The 12,327-nt window shown below is 36.3% G+C and overlaps 1 long non-coding RNA gene across 1 annotated transcript; it reads left to right on the forward strand.

The window, feature by feature from the left end:
- The first annotated feature begins 9,608 nt into the window (after positions 1 to 9,608).
- On the forward strand, positions 9,609 to 11,569 carry LOC131697765 (uncharacterized). Its single transcript, XR_009307480.1, has 2 exons — positions 9,609 to 9,736; positions 10,179 to 11,569. It is a non-coding gene; the product is annotated as an uncharacterized LOC131697765 (long non-coding RNA).
- The last annotated feature ends 758 nt before the right edge of the window (positions 11,570 to 12,327 follow it).

Raw genomic sequence — 12,327 nt, forward strand, 5'->3', positions numbered from 1 at the left:
GTTACCATGCTAACCAATTCCTTTCTGTGCCATGCACTACACATTGCACACTTTAACTCCAGGGTGTTATAATAATAATAATAATAATCTTTATTAATAAAGACAAATGATCACAAAGCGCTTAACAAAAGTATGGAAACAGATAAAATAGCATCTAATATACCCAAACTGTTAAAAGCTCTGGTATTTCATCTTTCAAGTTTATTCACAATTTTTTTTTTTTTTAAGGTCAGTTTTGTGTCATTCTTTCTCACATTTGGAAACTCTGTAATATAAATCTATCTTTATAACAACAAACAAACTATCCAAAACACAGTAGAATGACAGAAAATAAAATTATAAAAACAATAGAAAAGTTAAACAGTAGTTCCGCTACATGCATTCCCACCATACCTTCCTGAAATATAATGCAGTACTTAAACAAAAACAAACCAAAAATAAAAAACTCAAACAACCTGTTATAAGTAATAACATATAAGAACATACATAAGAAGGTTTACAAACCGAACCATGTAACTACAGACCAATAAGCCTGACTTCTATCATATGTAAACTTATGGAAACTATAATAAGATCCAAAATGGAAAATTTGACCTTGGCTGCTGCAACAGTGTTTGGCACTCCTCCTATTTTTGTGTTGTCTGCAAATTTAACAAGTTTGCTTACTATATCAGAATCTAAATCATTAATGTAGATTAGGAATAGAAGAGGATCTAGTACTGATTCCTGTGGTACACCACTGGTTACCTCGCTCCATTTTGAGGTTTCTCCTCTAATCAGTACTTTCTGTTTTCTACATGTTAACCAGTCCCTAATCCATGTGCATGCATTTCCTTGAATCCCTACTGCATTCAGTTTGAGAATTAATCTTTTATGCAGTACTTTGTCAAAAGCTTTCTGGAAATCTAAATAAACCATGTCGTATGCTTTGCAATTATCGATTGTCGATGTTGCATCCACAAAATAATCAAGCAGGTTAGTTAGACATGATCTCCCTTTCTTAAAACCATGCTGACTGTCTCCCAGGATATTGTTACCATATAAGTAATTTTCCATTTTGGATCTTATTATAGTTTCCATAAGTTTACATACAATAGAGGTCAGGCTTATTGATCTGTAGTTACCTGGTTCGGTAACTACAGATCCACATAGATATATTTGGGGAGTTATCATTTTTCCAACAAAGAGCAATACATTTATCAGCTGTTATTAGTGCCATCTTAATAAATCAAACATCCGCAATGCCCATATTTGTCACTAAAGACATATCGCCAAGACATATTAGGCATGGCTCAGGTGGTACAATAATGTTTGTTATCTGAGAAACTGTTTGAAATATTGTTCTGGGTTGTAATGTATCCTGCGGATCAGACTGAATTGCAATAATCAATGATGCCTTTCTTTCTTAACAATCTCTCCCGGCTGATGCAGCTGTCTTCCATTTCACTAATTCTGCTTTCAGCCTATTCTACTATTTGAAGGCTGGTGTTCACATCTTTACAGAGTTTTCTGAATTCAGCCAAAACTGTCCCCATTTCACTCGCCTCCGTGTTTGGCATGGAATACCATTCTCTCTTGTTTTGTTCTCCAAGCTTTTTTGGTTTAAACTTTTTTTATTTTTAAATTTGGAATCGGCAATTATTTTTACCCATTTTCTCCCAATTTGAAATTTCCAATTGTTTTTAAGACCTTGTCTCAGTGCTGCAGCTCCCATATTGATTTGGCAGCGATGAAGGCAAGCATGCGTGTCCTCTGAAGGGCGTGCTGTCAGCCAGGCTTTAAGATTATTATTTTTTATTTTCTTATACATAATTACAAAATATCACAATACAATGTACATAGGTGGTGGATGCACCTTTCTATTGGCATGGCAGTGAGGTCAGGTCCACAGCAGCTGGGAGGTAGATAACTGAGGTCCTTTCTACCGCCAGGTTATACAGAGGTAGGGAATACACACATCCTGAAATTACACTGACTGCACATATTCGACTCGGGAGAGAAGACGACTCATCATGCGCGTCCTCTGAAACACATGCTGTCTGCTGTGCTCTTCACACTGCAAGCCGACAGCGAAGCCAACCAGACCTGTCGCGTTGGAGGAAACACAGTTCTGCCAGCAATTCGCAGCCAACTCGCAGGCGCCTGGTCGCCACAGGAGTCACTGGTGCAATGTAGTGGTGAGACAAGGATTACCCTGCTGAGCTAAGCCCTCCCAACCCGGGCGGTGCTTGGCCAATTGTGCGCCGCCCCACCCCAGGCCACGGGCGGCGATGACATAGCCTGGATTCATACAAGCGACATTTGTACTGAAATTTCAAGTTTATTTTTTTGGCTCGATTTTATTTTTCACATTTTTTTTTTTAGATCTGTCAAGAACTTGTTGGAGGGACTTGGTTTGCGCTGTATGAAAAATACCACAATAAGCTGGCTCTTATACAGTACTATATACAAAACCCTGTTATGTAATTTTCATTCTAAAATAAAATTCAACGAATGCTCACTATTATCTTAAAACAAGCCTTTATGTAGGTTAATCCCAATGTGTAGTTTTCATTTTTATCTCTTGAGGTTAGAGATAAGTGTCACTATTTATTCTCTATATTATTATTTTAATTTTAAATCTCAATTAAAAAGTTGGTTTGGATATTAGGTTCCAACATCTATAAATGTATAGTTGTTTATTTTTTTACTAAAAATGTGATATCCATTAAAACAGATGCAGAGGTTGAGAAGGTAAATACATTAGAAATACAAAGGCTAACACACCAGGCACTCGAATGCACAGGATCTGAGAATGTCCAGAAGTTAACTCCTTTTGGAGACAGGTGATATCTGCACTGTCTGGGACAATTGAGAGAGACATACCATTAGATCCAGTTGTACTATTACCTAATGATGTTTCAAAACTTCAATTACTGGAGCGCCAGCGGAAAATTTGGCTTGCTGGTTTAACAGCGTCAAAGAAACTGATGGTAAACTGTGACTATTGTGATGCATCAGCTAAATTCTGTGTCCGTTTATTCGCAAGAAGACCGGGGGGGGGTGGGGAGGTTAGGAGAAGGGGGGAGGGAGATTAGGAGGAGGGGATGGAGGGAGATTAGGAGGAGGGGATGGAGGGAGAATGTAGTATGTTATGTAATAGTTTGTTTTTGTTCTGTGAAAACCAATAAAAATGTATCGCAAAAAAAGAAATACAAGAGTGTATTTCAGTGATTGCAAATGAATATTTGCACTGTCCAAGAAATCATTTAGTCTCGTTAGTTTAACAAAACGTATTAAGACGCGCCCAATTCTGACTAGTTACCTCTCATAATAAGGTGTTTTTCTGTAGAAACAAAACAAGTTAGTGACGGATAGCTAGTGACACATCCATTAAAAGTGCAGGATGCGCCCTATAGCTCAGTTATTGCTGGTTTAAATCCGGGCTATTCCACTGTCAGCTGTGGCTGGGAGTTCCCAGGGGGTGGTGCACAATTGGTTGGTAGTCTAGTTGACTGGTCCTTGTCTGACAGTGCACCAGCGACTCCTGTCACCTGATCTGTGTTGTCCTCCAGCACGATAGGTCTGATGGCTGAGCTGTGTGTTACAGTGTGATCTCATCAAAGTCAATGAGAAGAAACGAGAAGAAACATGTGTGCCTGTCTTAGAGGAGTTGCAGTAGTGCAGAGACAAGGTCTTAAACAACAGGATATTCCAAATTGGGCCAAAACGGGGGTAAAAACAATAATTGTTTTTAAAATAAATAATTAAAATAAATGAAGACAAAATAGGTAGAAAAAAGCCCCATTAGGTGGAGAAAAAATAGCCTTTCATGGAAATGAAACCATTTCCTACAGACCAATAAGCCTGACTTCTATTATATGTAAACTTATGGAAACTATAATAAAATCCAAAATGGAAAATTACCTACAGTATATGGTAACAATATCCTGGGAGACAGTCAGCATGGTTTTAGTAAAGGGAGATCGTGTCTAACTTACCAACTTGACTTTTTTGAGGATGCAACATTGAAAATGGATAACTGCAAAGCATACAACATGGTTTATTTGTTTAAGTATAATTCAAGAACAATCCCCAATGCCTTTTAAAATAAAACCATTAAAAACATACACACATTAAACTAACATTAAATCAAATGTGAATAAACCCCGTTACATTAGCAACATGTACATGTGTTGCATGCATTGTATTAGAAATCCAATCGAGCAACCTGAAATCAGACCAATAAGATACTTGTCATTTATGTCATGTCTAATACAGTTTAACTCTGTCGTGTAAGCATGCCTTTTCCTGTAATGTGTCTAGTTAATTACAATGACTTCACAAGTATTACAATAAGGTAGCCTATTTCTTTACGTCAATGTACTCTAACTTATGTACTGTAAGATTGTAATTTAGATTCCTGTGCAGTTTCTTTTTAATGTGGCACGTGAAAATATTACCAATGTCAACCATAAAGTTACAAATAAACTTTAAATAACCATATCACAGATGTACAAGAATTTATTTGCATGCTGTCCTTATTGTAAAGTTCCACAGAGTGCTACAAGACAACATTTATTGCAAAAGCATTGGAATTTTAACATCGCTTTCGAAGAAAAAGATGAAGATTTGAACTGCTTTGCATACATAAGTAATCATTTTCAAAAATTATAATTGTTAGTCTGTATTGATTTTATGTTGATGACCATCTATCTACTCATCTCTCTCTCTCTCTCTCTCATATATATAGAGAGAGATATATATATATATACACACACACATTCATTTTCTCATTTCATAATGTATGTAAATATTATTATTATATAATTTGTGTTTATTTCTCTTTCTACAGAAAATTACATATTCCATGTAATTGTGGTTTACTAACAAGTTCATCAAAAACCAGAGATTGCACTGGCATCGTCAGAAGTGTCAATCTACACTTCAGTGCACAAGCAACTTTAGGAGCCACTTAGTGAAGCATGATAAGTCATTGTATTCCTTTGAATATAATAATACATTGAAAATATAACTGCCAATTAGTGTGATTTTATGTTTGAACTTTTCTCTTCTAATTTTACAGGGTACAACATTATATGCAAAACAACACCTACAGGTAAATTAAAGAGTTATTTTTGTTGTTGTTTTTCATATGGGCTATTCTTTTTAAAAATATTATAAAACCAAAGTGCTAATTTAAAAAAATGTGTTATAAAACAACAAGCCCCCAAAATGAATTCCTACTTCATGTACAAGTCCAGGTATTTTAGACAACAGTATTATATTTCACAGTAATAATTGTTTCCACAGTGTTTCAGATCAAAGTTATTATTGTTCAATACAAGACTGTATTTCAATGTGAAATTGTTCCAGCAAGTATATGTATAATTAGGAAAAGCATATTTTATTATGTGGGGTTTTTGTTGTTTATTTTTATAGATACATCAAAGAAAGATGAACAAATCCCAGTGAATGTCCCTGAATTGAAAAGTGCATCTGGACCCCCATCATTGCAAACCACACAGTGCAGTGTGTGCAAATCCACATTTACTTGTCACACATCATTACGACGCCATGCTGCACACCAACATGGCTCTGGCAAGGACCCCATTTTTTGTGTAGATGTGCTGAAAGGAATATACTTCACAGAAAAAGCACAAAGTGGTCCAAGGGCTCCAGTTCACGGGCGAAAATCTTTTACAGCACAAATTCTAGATTGTGAACTTGAAGAATGCAGAGAGTTCATGGCTCTTGCTAATAGGAGTGGCAATCCAGGAATGGAATGCTGCCATCTTCAAAGAACGGTGCATTCACTCCCATATTCACCTCCAATTCAATTATGCCAGCAGTCCCTTGACAGTCTTTTGAGCAAAGGATTAAAATCTAACTTTCGGAAAGATGAGTGTGCAAGCATGGCATCTCAAGCCGCCCTCAATTGAAGGTGCTTGTGCAGTTTATCCAGTACTTTATGAAGCCCACGACTTTTCAGAAAGATTTTTCATTTTTCAGTTTACACTGGTAAACAAGACTCCTGGTGTCGTCACATTTGACACAAAAAACAGGGAACTGGTACTGCCAGTGCAAGGGAAGTAAGAAAATGTCATTCTGTGTGCACAGATACTTGTCAATGTGGTGGATATACCAAGAAAAACAGGAGGTGCTCTGTGAAACTGTATCCGAATCCTTGGCAGAACATGAAGATACCACCAGTGTCGATGGCAGTTCCATTGATGTAGAAACATGTCAATAAATTTACATTTCACTACCGTACATATTCATGGAAAGTGTATAAGTATGTAAAATATATTTGTATTTAGTGTCTGTATATATTTCTTCCTGTTTTGATCAATGTCTGTATTTTCTCATGTTGTGACTGATATCTTTTCTGGAATGCATGATTTGGGGAATGCCATAATTCAAGGTTTCTTTTTACTAATCCTACATACATAGCAAAATTTAAAGCAAGAATTGAAAACAAGAATTTGTATTTTTGATGAAAATATGGTAAGTCATTAATTTTACAGTGATATTTTTATGTGGTATGGATGCCTTTATTAATAACCTCCACACCATTGTTTCCCCTCTTCAGACAACTGGTTTATTCGATCACATCAAGAAGGTGATGGGTTTCTGTACTAGCCTTCATAAAACATCATTAGTCCTGGATGTTCTTGGTCCAGAGGTAAGACCTCATCATGCAAACACATTTATGGAGTTCCTGTTACAATAATAGAACAAACATTAACAGAAGTGAATCACTCAGTAGGGTCTGTTTTGTACAGTTGTATGAAGTGAGTATCATGCTGAAAACTTTCACATTCAAACTTCAGTATACTACAGTTAATACAGTCTTGTGACAGAGGAGGATCTGCCAGGGCCATGTAGTCACAGACAGTCTCTTAATGACCAGAAACAAACTACGATTTTTCTAATGACTGTTTTGCATTACAGGTTACTATCAAAATCCTTCAGAAGCATGAAGGTCTATGCAGATACAAAGCTGAGATGGCTTTTGTCAAAGCAGATTGCATAGAATGCAGTGCAGGACTGTAGTGTTGCAGTAGCATGTTAAGTAAGGGCCATTGACTTAGTGTTTGTGTAAACATGATTTGAAAGGGTGTTGTATCCGCTGTTTTAAAAAGTAGTGGGACTGTAATTGTCATACTTTTGTATTTGAGAAATCAGTCAGACTTATTTTTTTTATAAATTGAAAATATCTGCTTGTTAAAACACCACATTTACTAGCAAAGTACTACTAATGCCTTACTTTGGGTTAAAAAAACAAACAAAAACAAGTTGAATTATGGAGTTGAATTAATTGTGCCATGCTGCATTTTAAGATAACTTGTGTTACTCTCATGCACATTGCAGCCGAGCTGTCTCATTGTGATAATAGTTGGGCCTTTGTGTTTTAATGTGTAGATGTCTTGGAATGCCCTGCAAACCCATCCCCGTGCCATTCATCTGGAGAAGCCCCTTCCTCCTTTTTATTTTGTAATTTTGTTATTTTCTATATTTTTTCATATAGGGATATATATATATATATATATATATATACATACATATATATATGTGTATATATATAATTTGTTTTAGTAATGTTTACTGAATAAACTTGAAACAACTTTGATTGAAGCATCATTTGTTTTATTTGGTCTACCAAAACAATCCAACTAAATAGCATTAGTTGTGTGCTGGCAATCCCAAAACTTAATGCATTTCATTGTATTGATTATCAGACAAATATTTGGAGAGACATCCCTAAAGATGCCTGTTGTTAAGTTGCAGCTTCCATGCTTATATACATGACCTCTTCATCTCTTCCATGCTTATATACATGACCCCTTCATCTCTTCCATGCTTATATACATGATCCATTCATCTCTTCCATGCTTGTATACATGACCCCTTCATCTCTTCCATGCTTATATACATGACCCTCATCTCTTCCATGCTTATATACATGACCCATTCATCTCTTCCATGCTTATATACATGACCTCTTCATCTCTTCCAGGCTTTGTATTACATGTGCCCCCATCTCCTGTTGCTGAGCAAACACACATTTACACATATTTCTTAAGCTTGACTTTCCTTGCACACATACACAAAATGACCATTAGAAAAAACAGCTCAGTCCAAGTACAAGGAGATTTGTATCCCTACTTCCTCTTTCAATTGCTCTGCAGAGAACAGGGATGTTTGTCACACTATCAACAGCCTTTCTAGCACACAGGACACTTACGGCAGTGTCCTAGGACTCCGCAGACACTTACACAGTATAATAGAATCCTATGCAGGACACTTACACTGTATAATAGAATCCTCAAGACACTCACGGCAGTGTCCCAGGCAGCACAGTAGTACGAGCCAGAAGCAAATTATAATTATCACGTTAAAGTCAGACAATATAGGCATACCACCCCAAAGAATTCCATACGTAATTATTAATATTAATCATAACAATAATAATTAATACCGTGAGTTTCACGCAGTCCAGGACACCGCAGTCCACTCACAAAGTACAATACAATCCTATGCAGGACACTCACGGCAGTGTCTCAGGGCACCACAGACCACTCGGCACTTCCTGTAGCAGAGTACAGGTGTCATGGCAAATTTGTCCCCCCTGCCAAATTTGTCCCCCCCCCCCCCCCCCCCCCTGAGTCATGTGACATGTCAGTCATGTGACATGTCAGCGTTCTGTTGCTATGCGCGTCACTGCTTTTGCTCCACAGATCTTGACACTGACAGTTGGAGTTCGTTGGCGCCGTCATACAATTGTAATCAAATCATTTTTCTTTTTACAGTACAAATTTGTAATACTGTGTTTTTTCCCCCTCAGAAAACTACATTTATCAATCGATATGGATCACTTGAGAGCGGTATATCGCTACCTCAGCACAGGTGAGTATCCTGAAAAAGCCACCAAAGAAGAGAATAGGGGTATCAGAAAGAAAGCCAGTACATTCGTTTTGAAAGGTAAAAAAAAAAAAAGAAATAAATATCGAAAATTAATATTAATATTAAACGTGTGTGTGTGTAACATTATATATATATATATATGAAAGAAAAAGGTTTAAAAGATTAAAACATCTCTCTAGATAACTAATAGCAGAAATGTGAGTACCAGAAAACAGAATTTGTATTAAAAAAGAATATTACTATATATTATATATATATATATATATGTATATATATGTGTGTATATATATATATATATATATATATATATATATATATATATATATATGTGTGTGTGTATATATATATATATATATATATATATATATATATATATATGTAACTTAAGAGTCTAAGAAATGACCATTATAAAGGGCAGAGACAGTTTTCCACATGTCAGTATTGTCAGTGGTTCTGATTCTTTTGAATAGGTTTTAGCTCATTCTTTTTAAAAACATTCATTTAAAAACCTCCACTCATTGAAGTATTTATTGTAGTATTATCTTTACTTGTGTTTTATCTGTCAGGTAAGTACCTGTATGTCCCTGAGAAGAATGGAGAGTGTTTCCGTAGGGTTGTGACCGATGAAGAGGAGAAGACTGCCATTCGCAATGAAGTTCACACAGGACACTGGGATGAAGAGAATGATGGGGAAAATCATTCAACGATTTCATCATTACTGTTTCCCTTAAGATCCTGAATTGTGAAGCATGCCAGAGATTTGAGAGGGTGAAGACTGTTGCCCCAGAACTGAAGCCAATCAAAGTTGTTTCTCCATGGTACATGATCGGTGAGTATTACATCATTAAACTTTTATAGTGAGGTCAGACAAAGAATGGAAGAACATACAGAATTTAAATGTAGTCTGTAATATGTAGAAAACTAAGAGCTTAGTCTGGTAACAAACTTTCTTGATAGCCAGTTAAACAGATTGTAAGCACGTGCTCACAAAACATCATTTGACAACAGGTTGCAGTTTACAGACTAATTAGAGCAAGTGTCACATTGTCACATGACATCCATCTGTAATGTGATTAATGTGTCATCCACAGGGGGTGGAAATCTGCTATGTTTTGTACAGATAGGTGCATCAGGACAATTTCCAGTACAAAAAGATGCAACACCCATTGACAACAATGACTGCCCCCCCCCCCCCCCCAAAAAAAAGGGTGCCCCATTTAAATGTGTTTGACTCTTTGGGAATTAATAATAACCATGATTTCCGTTCCCAGGTCGTATCACTGCTGCAGTACAGTGGAAAGACAGTTTGGATCGTGTGGCCACATGTACAGCAGCAGCAGGGATGTAGTGACTGTGGACTGTTTACCATTGCAAACAGCCTCGCACTCTGCATGGGTGAAGAGCCAGGTAAGTTATGTTATGATCAAAAGCAAATTCGTGATCATCTTTTTTCTTGTTTTGTAGCTGGATCTCTTACTCCTTTCCCGAGCTGTGAGAGAACTCCCCTCCCAGAGGTACATTTCTGTGATGTGGAGGTCTACTGCACATGCAGGAGACCATACAGGATTGGACTGGAGCTGCTGGTGGAATGCGGGAGGTGTGGAGAATGGTTCCATGGCCAGTGTGAAGATCTACAGCGAGATGACCTCATCAGTATGGAGGAGTATATGTGCTCCATTTGCAGAGTTACACACATGGGTAAGCATGGTAAGTAAAGGTGAAACAGATTTATTATTTTGTTTTTTACTATATGTTTTTTTGAACATTTTATACTAAGCATTCCAGCTTAGTATATTATACTAACACTAAAATTTGGTAATGCCTGTCATAATTTATAGCTATTTACATATGTACAGTAGGGCATTGTTAATAAGGCTCATTGTCTTCAGTGTTTATTTTTCATGAGCACACAACTACTTATTTTGAAGACTTTTTTTTTTTCAGGAGACCTTGATTCTGTATTGAGACATTTTTATTTGGAGAAATATTGCAGATGCTTTTGCACTTTCATTTTTAATTGGTATGGTAGTCTTAGTTTCTGAGCTACTGAATTATTGCCTGACTTGAGTATTTCCAGGGCAGAGATATCCAAAGTAAACTGGATGTCAGTTCTAACACCCACCTTGTTTAATGTAGTTATTGTGAACTAGCTGGGGAGGGGTTGATTCACTGTATTGAAGTGAAATTGTGCCAAATAAGGTGGGTGTAACATGATATAAAAGTACAGTAAATGTAATTCTGAAGTAATAAACAATTTCACGTTTCAGACAGTACATGTAATGCTTCAATTTCAAATTCGATTTCCATTCCTATTAAATGATATTAGACAATTAATACTATACAAGTTAACAGTATGAAATGTCATTTTTAGACAGACAGCCTCTTTAAAGTCCTTCTTTTTTTGTGGGTTATGTGAGAAGGCATTTTAAAGTTCTGTTAAACCTGCTCCTAACACCCCACTCCATAGGTCAGGACCTTGACGTGGTGAGTGGGCTTTTTACCAAAGCTGACCTACAGTATAGCTTTTTTTTTTTTTTTTTTCACCACTGCTTACGCATTAAGTCCTGGATAGCACTTTACAATGGAAATATGCAATCTGATCATGTACTGATCATGTTTTATTGTGAAGAATACAGAAAATAAAGTTTGTTACATTTTTCAACATGTTGTGCCTTTTTTGTGAATGTCTTTCTGGTTCTGACTACTACAACTGATACACAACTCACTAAATGATTGAGTTCATATTTCTGCTCGCCATGCAGTGCTCTGTTAAGGGTTCACCAGCACTAAGACTGGACAACTCCGATCTAGATTGACTTCTACTCTAGCATTTACACAAATCTGACATCCTCTATGCTTCATTAGTTAAGAGCCTGAATTATAGACACTAAAGTCAGGGACAATATGTAGTGGTTAACAATCACATTGCTTCTAGTTCCAAATTTGTACTTTTGAGTGTTCGAAGTTATGGAAGAAACATTCTTATTTTATAGCATATGATATAATTTGGCTTCATACATATTTAACAAATGCATATACAGTATTACTCATAACAAAGGAACAACAACCAATCTGCAGACCTGCTTTGAGAAATGATAGGCTCCATTCCAGGATGATGCCAATGATCTGACAAACACTGTAGGAAGTGGCAACACATACAATGAGGGTGTATTACTTCATTTTTTTATGACAAGTTATATGGTTAAACTAAGAGAAATTTGTTTGCAGATTTAGTGCAAGACCATGCATGAATAATGCTAAATATTAAACCTTTTGACCTGTTAATTCCTTTAATTTTTAACATTCCCTAAATATTTCTCACAATATTAATCATACTGCCTTATTGGAGTAAATAACAATATTTGTTGATCACAAACTTATTGGCACATTTTCAATTAAAGTCTGTAAGTTAAGGTTAGT

Source organism: Acipenser ruthenus, chromosome 16, assembly GCF_902713425.1.
Source record: "Acipenser ruthenus chromosome 16, fAciRut3.2 maternal haplotype, whole genome shotgun sequence".
Lineage (NCBI taxonomy): Eukaryota > Metazoa > Chordata > Actinopteri > Acipenseriformes > Acipenseridae > Acipenser > Acipenser ruthenus.